Source organism: Hyperolius riggenbachi, chromosome 4, assembly GCF_040937935.1.
Source record: "Hyperolius riggenbachi isolate aHypRig1 chromosome 4, aHypRig1.pri, whole genome shotgun sequence".
NCBI lineage: Eukaryota > Metazoa > Chordata > Amphibia > Anura > Hyperoliidae > Hyperolius > Hyperolius riggenbachi.
This window is the reverse complement of record NC_090649.1, coordinates 466,835,689-466,842,974: the sequence shown is the minus strand read 5'-3', so window position 1 is coordinate 466,842,974 and position 7,286 is coordinate 466,835,689.

The following is a 7,286-nucleotide window of genomic DNA, read 5'->3' as shown; positions in this document are numbered from 1 at the left end:
GTTAGCTGACTGATGAGGAGAGTAAACTCTATACTTATTGTCCAGGGCAAGTGGCATAAAGAGAATATCCAGTAACAGTCCAAGGCCAGTCCAGGCGGCAAGCAAGGAATGTCCAGTAACTAGCAGAGATCGGTCCAGGCAGAAAGCAAGGGGTTATCCATGAATCAAGCAGAGGTCGGTCCAGGCAGCAAGCAAGGGGTTATCCAGGAATCAAGCAGAGGTTAAACACAACAGAGTAGTCAATAACAATCCGAAGTTGAAGTCCAGAATATCAAGCAAGTATCAGAGTGCGCACCCAGCAACTAGCCAAAGCTTATGCTATCACGGGCGATGATTGGGAGCACTCTGCACATTTAAATATCAATCATTCTCCAATCAGTGGCCGGTCACCTTCCGCACAACCAATCACACAGCAAGGCCCTGTCAGGTAGAGATCAGCTGACACCGCTCCAGTCAGCTGAGAGGGTCAGCTGACTATTGTTTACCTTTGCAGAGGGTGTACTGCGAACGCGCCCTCTGCCTATCAGCGTGTGTGGAGTGTGTGTCACCGGCAGGGCCGACAGTGGGGAACAAGCGCCGAGACCCGGAAGTGGCAGATTCTGCCCAGATCCGCACTTTCACTGTTACAAGGTACATTCCTTATAGATAGTTTCAGCTTGCGATGGCGATTTTGCAGGCATTTTACCAGAGATTTGCAGCACTCTGCGTTCTTTCTAAGTTTGTGAACGAAGTTTCTACACACACTTTTCCACAATCACTTGCGATTTTCTTGGACTTGTATTGAATTCAGAAGCACATGCGTCATGCGAGAAAAAGTGAATGTAAAACGTGAACAAACGCAAATGACGTGTGATTTCCGAGTGAGCCATTGACTACAATGGCCGGCGCGGAAGTGCAAATCTAATCTTTTTATTGTATCTTGTGTGGCCACCTTTCAGGTTACAACAAAACAATTAACAAGACTCGATTTTTCTATTTTCAATATAAATGATCGAATGTTTCGAAAAATTGAAAACATTTTTTCCAACAAAACCAAAATATCTGATCAAATTTCAAACTTTTTTTTAATCAATAAGTGGATTGATTAAATATCTGATCAATTTTCAGAAAATGAAATGGTGTAGGATTGATTGTCATTTTCTTGATTTAACCACCCTGGCGTTCTATTGAGATCGCCAGGGCGGCTGCGGGAGGGGTTTTTTTAAATAAAAAAAAAACTATTTCATGCAGCCAACTGAAAGTTGGCTGCATGAAAGCCCACTAGAGGGCGCTCCGGAGGCGTTCTTCTGATCGCCTCCGGCGGCCAGAAGTAACACGGAAGGCCGCAATGAGCGGCCTTCCGTGTTTTGCTTACTTCGTCGCCATGGCGACGAGCGGAGTGACGTCATGGACGTCAGCCGACGTCCTGACGTCAGCCGCCTCCGATCCAGTCCTTAGCGCTGGCCGGAACTATCTGTTCCGGCTGCGCAGGGCTCAGGCGGCTGGGGGGACCCTCTTTCGCCGCTGCTCGAGGCGGATCGCCGCAGAGCGGCGGCGATCAGGCAGCACACGCGGCTGGCAAAGTGCCGGCTGCGTGTGCTGCTTTTTATTTCATCCAAATCGGCCCAGCAGGGCCTGAGCGGCACCCTCTGGCGTTAATGGACGAGCTGAGCTCGTCCATACCGCTAAGAACCTAAACTGAGAAGGATATGGATTTTTCCTTTTAAAATAATACCAGTTGTCTGACTCTCCTGCTGATCCTGTGTCTCTAATACTTTTAGACACAGCCCTGAACAATCATGCAGATCAGGTGCTCTAACTGAAGTGGGATTGGATTAGTTGCATGCTTGTTTCAGGTGCGTGATTCAGCCACTACTGCAGCCAAAGAGATCAGCAGGACTGCCATGCCACTGGTATTGTTTAAAAGGAAACATTCATATCCCTCTCAGTTTAGGTTCCCTTTAAAGACCCAAGCAACTTTTTTTGAGTTTGTCATAATTTTCTTCATAATTGGGGTAAACACACGTGTGTGATACGTGTGTCAGATAATTTAAAAGTTATAACCAAACAGAAAAATAAATCGTAATTCTCGAATCTAAGCAAAAATACATTAAAAAATAGTATGGTGTGTGGCCATCTTTAGGAAAATGCATGGCTGTTTGCTTGATTTTATGCACTTGTGTTTGTAATGGGCAAAGCAGGATCATTCTCCAGGCAACCTAGGCAGGTGCCTGGTGCCTAGTGGGTGTCAGGGGGCCCACCTGCCACCACCTCTGGCCTCTCTCTCCATTTTAGCTTAATAAAAGAACCACGAGTGGGCCCCAAATCTGATACCCTTCCTAGGGCACCATTGCATCTTAAAGAAAACCTGGAAGGACAAAAAGTTCCCCTGGGGGGTACTCACCTCGGTAAGGGGAAGCCTCCGGATGCTATCGAGGCTTCCCACGTCCTCCTGTGTCTCACGGGGGTCTCGCTCTGGCCCTCCGAACAGCGGGGATGTAAATATTTACCTTCCTGGCTCCAGAGCAGGCGCAGTATTGGCTCTCCGCCTCGGAGATAGGCAGAAAGAGCTGATCGCTGACGGGCCGCTCTGCTGTGCAGGCACAAGTCTCCTGCGCCTGCGTAGTTAGCGGACCCGACGGAGATCGGCTATTTCCGCCTATCTCCGTGCTGAGAGCCGCAACAGCGCCCCCGCTGGAGCCAGGAAAGGTAAATACATGTAGCTTGGCAGGCTTGGCGAGTGTGGATTGCAGGAGACTTCGGGGGAGCCAGCGCTGGACTGCCTGCAGCTACAGGGGAGCGGGAAGCCTCATTGGGACCCTGAGGCTTCCCCCTACCGAGGTGGGTACCCCCCAGGGGAACTTTTTTCATTACAGGGTCTCTTTAATCCATCTCTGGTTATTATTATTTAGTATTTATATAGCGCAGCGCTGTACAGAGTATTGTCTTGTCACCTAACTGTAACTCAGAGGGGCTCACAATCTAATCCCTCCCCTAGTCATATGTCTATGTACGTATCGCAGTCTAGGACAATTTTTTAGTGGGAAGCCAATTAACTTATCTGTATGTTTTTAGGATGTGGGAGAAAACCAGAGTGTCAGGAGGAAACCCACGCAGACACGCGGAGAACATACAAACTCAGTGCAGATGGTACCCTGGCTGGGATACAAAGGGGGGACCCATTGCTGCAAGGCAAGAACACTAACCACTAGGACACCGTGCTACCCATGGGTTCCCAAAGCCAAACCTATTGATTACAACAAAGAGACTCTACATTTTTTGGTCATACAGAAGATGAACTATAATGTTCCTGTTTGACTGCTGAGATTGTCCCCTGAATAGAAAATATTGAGTGATATATTTAGGCTGCAGCCCCCGTTGGAAGGCTTGCTCGGAGCGAGATATGAAGGCTCAGAGAGGGACAGGATGCCTCTGAGCAAGAGACGATGGCCCTGAGCGAAACGTGGCGGCTGTGTAATTGTTGGTTTTCCATCTGCTCCAGTAAAGCGAGCTCTAATGTGCTCAGCGAGCTACAGGCGGAGAGTAACGCTAATCAGAGCAAGAGAAATGACGGATGCTGGAGGACCGGGGCCGGCATCTGTTGCGCTGATGGAGCAATTCATCATTTTTTATAATTAACCCCAGAGCCTTTCTTTTACTTTTCGTGAAAAATCGCCTCCGCTTTCATTCGGGGACTGGAACCCGGTAAAGAGACTAAACCTGGGGACAGCAATTTTGAGTGGTACCATAGGATGGACATACTGTATCTTGCATTAAAGTATTATTTCTGGGATTTCTAATCTCTGGCTTTGTAGCAATACAGTCTAAAAGTGTACCTGTAGGGAAAAAAAGTGCCCAAATGGGTGCTCACTTTAACCTCATTAGGGGTATCCCCGAGTTAGCTTGGGGCTACATTTTACAGCAACTAGTGGTAACCATGAACTATACTTGAGGATACCACTAGGAGGCCCGTGTGCAGCGATCGCAGAAGAGTGGTTGGTCACTCAGCTGGGATCCAGCGAGGGTAGTTTGTCTTCTTCCAGTCGCCCAGGGCTCCATCGCTGTCGGGAAATCGCCGTCTGTCATATGACGACATAGGGCAATCTCAGCATAGAGATGCAGCGCTCCCCGCAGGGCTTCTTCTATGTACTCAGAAACCAAAGTACTTGGAGGAGAAGCAAGTGTACAAACTCTGTGCAGACACTGTCCTGGCTTAGATTTGAAGCCAGTATCCAGGCCCGGATTTACATCACAGGAGCCTATAGGCACAGATGTCCTGGCACCCTAGATTTTGCCCCCCATGAACCTACAAACACCCGCCGAACTGAGCCGCAAGTGTGCTGGCTGTCTCAGCTGTCACTTCACCCTTACTTCCCTTGCCAGTCATAGGTAGCTACAGGTGCCCCTTAGTATTAAAGAGAAACTCCAACCAATAATTGAACTCTCAATCAGTAGCTGATACCCCCTTTTACATGACAAATCTATTCCTTTTCACAAACAGACCATCAGGGGGCGCTGCATGACTGATATTGTGGTGAAACCCCTCCCACAAGAAACTCTGGGGACTGTGGTACTCCTGGCAGTTTCCTGACTGTGAGCCTTCTTGCATTGTGGGAAATAGCTGTTTACAGCTGTTTCCAACTGCCAAAAAAGCATGCAGCAGCTACATCACCTGCCAACAGTGAAAATGTCACCATGTAATAAATGTCAGAATGTAAATCAGGGATTTAAAAGATTTTACAATGGGCAACCACTGACTAAATTATTTATACATAATTATTGTAAAAATGAAGCACTTTTTTATTATATTATTTTCAATGGAGTTCCTCTTTAAGTAGCCAGAGATACCCTCAGTATTAAGTAGCTAGAGGTGCCCCGACTGAAGGGAGATGTAATCAGTGGAATCCTGAGACCTGGGTGAGTAACCTCTCATTTACACTCTGCTTGGGTCTCTGCACAGGGTAGTTGGCAGGGAGGCGCTCTGGGAGGGAAGTGAGCCGCTTTTCCATCATCGGGCGCCTGTAGGCAGGTGCCTACAGTGCCTTATGGCAAGTCCGGCCCTGCCAGTATCTGAATATAAAAACAAGGTAAACGGTTAGGGCAATCAACCTTCAGACAAGATGATGGCATGTTCTCGGGTCAAGCACTTTCCAGCCAACTGCTGGGAGTTCTTACAGTTCAATATTAGAGGAATGCCACATAGAAGTATTGAGATATTTCATCACAATCCTGCTAGATTTCTCCTGTTCCGCATTATACACTTAACTCCCTTGATTGGTGCTTGACTGCTCACGGCACGCGGTCTGTGGATTTGAAATCGATATATATTAATGGCGCTGATTATAGGGATAATATTTTGCCCGTGGAGAGATTTAATGTGCTTTCTCATCCATTAAACATCACTCATCACTGACTGCATGAATTATTTGGAGATGTATGTTGTCTGCCACGTGAGAGGGGTGTAAATGGGACAGCCAGATAGATACACATACAGTCTACAGACACATATCAACGCATACACTGCTTGTCCGACTCATACCATAGAAAGGTGGGCTTCAGGTGACACGTTTCCTAAAGAGGCACCACCTGGAAGGATGTCGAGGGACCGATGAGCCTGAACAGGGCTGGAGGAAACCCCAGGTATGTATAAAACGTTATATTTATCTTGTCTCAGTTACCCTATAAAAGATGAGAAAAGAGGCACCTTAAAGAGAACCAGAGATGAAGCAACCTCATGTATTTTACCTTATAAATCAGTGGGAACATGACAGTAAACACCTAATCTGCTCTTTGTTACATTGTTCTCTGTTTAATTTGCCTGTTATCACCTCTAAGATAAGAATCCCGACTAAGCAGTCGGTCTGGCTTTGCTACAGAATAATTATAGCTGAGACTGTGTTCTTTGCTGTCTTCAAGTCCAAGCCTGCCCCCTGCTGGCTTTGCTCAGGAATCATTATAGCTGAGTCATTATAGCAAAGCCAGAATCAATGCTCAGTCCGGGATTCTTATCTCAGCTAGATAACAGACACTTTTAGCAGTGAGGATGGAACAGAGAGCATGGTAAATGTTTTCTCTAATGTTCCCACTGATTTCTATGGTAAAATACACAAGGGTGCTTCGTCTCTGGTTCACTTTAAAGGGTAACTGAGACAAGATAAATATAACGTTTTATACATACCTGGGGATTCCTCCAGCCCTGTTCAGGCTCATCGGTCCCTCGACATCCTTCCAGGTGGCCTGGATTCTCCACTAGCTGGGCCAGTAATTGAGCCAGCCAGGGGGAACTGCTCATGCGCAGCTCCGCCTATCGTGTTGCCGCCATCGCAGTACTACTGCGCTGACACAGGACCAGTGGACCGTTTTGGGGGCCAGAGGGGTCGCAGCATGAGGAGAGAGCATGGGCACACATCGGCGGGGAGGGTGGGCAATTCCCCCCCTCTCCCTCACCTCAGGCTCTACCTTCAGAGCTCCCCTCCAGCATCTATCAGCAGCAGCAGGTGGCGGGCAGGAACACATACCTTCATGCGTTCCACCGCCGGAGGTTCCTCTTTCTAAGTGTTTGATGCTGCTTAAACCTTCCACCTTCGCGGTGGATGGAGGTATGTGTCGCTGCCCGCTCTGCTGCCGCTGATAGATGCTGGAGGGGAGAGTCCAAGATGAGGAAGGGAGGACTGTCCCCCTCCCCGCTGATGTGTGGCCAAGCTCTCCCCTCATGCTGTGACCCTTCCGGCCCTGCAAAACAGCCCTGAGTGGGCCTGGGGGGGGGGGGGGGGGCATCTAAATTTTTGCAAGGCGACCCGGTGATTTCTAGTTAGGTCCTTGGGCAAAACTCTTCCGACGACTGGAGCGCGGTGGGGGAGCAAGCAGCCCGGACTGCGCCAACTGGCCGAATTACCATACCTTACCTTCTGTGCATAATTTGCATTTTAACTTTTATGGCTTTGTTCTAGATTGGTTCTATGAGGTTTGTGGGCAGCCAATTTTTATTAACTTTTATTTTTGAAACCTGGAAAATTTAAATATAAGTCGGTATCCTGAATCATTGACTGCATTCTGCTGTGACACTACAATGGTGTTAATGTTCCTTGTAAGTGATGGAGCAGAGTGTGCTGTACCCCAAATATAACAAGTTAGAACTCTTTACTGAAGAAAAACAGGCAGAGATAAATCGTACACAACAATCAGGTTATGCAGCTTACTTAGAACAGAGAGAAACAGAGCATGAATACAGGAAATCACAATACCATAGAGATCATTGCATAATTTTACGGACAGTGACATCTTGTGGTTGCTTTACTATACTGCAG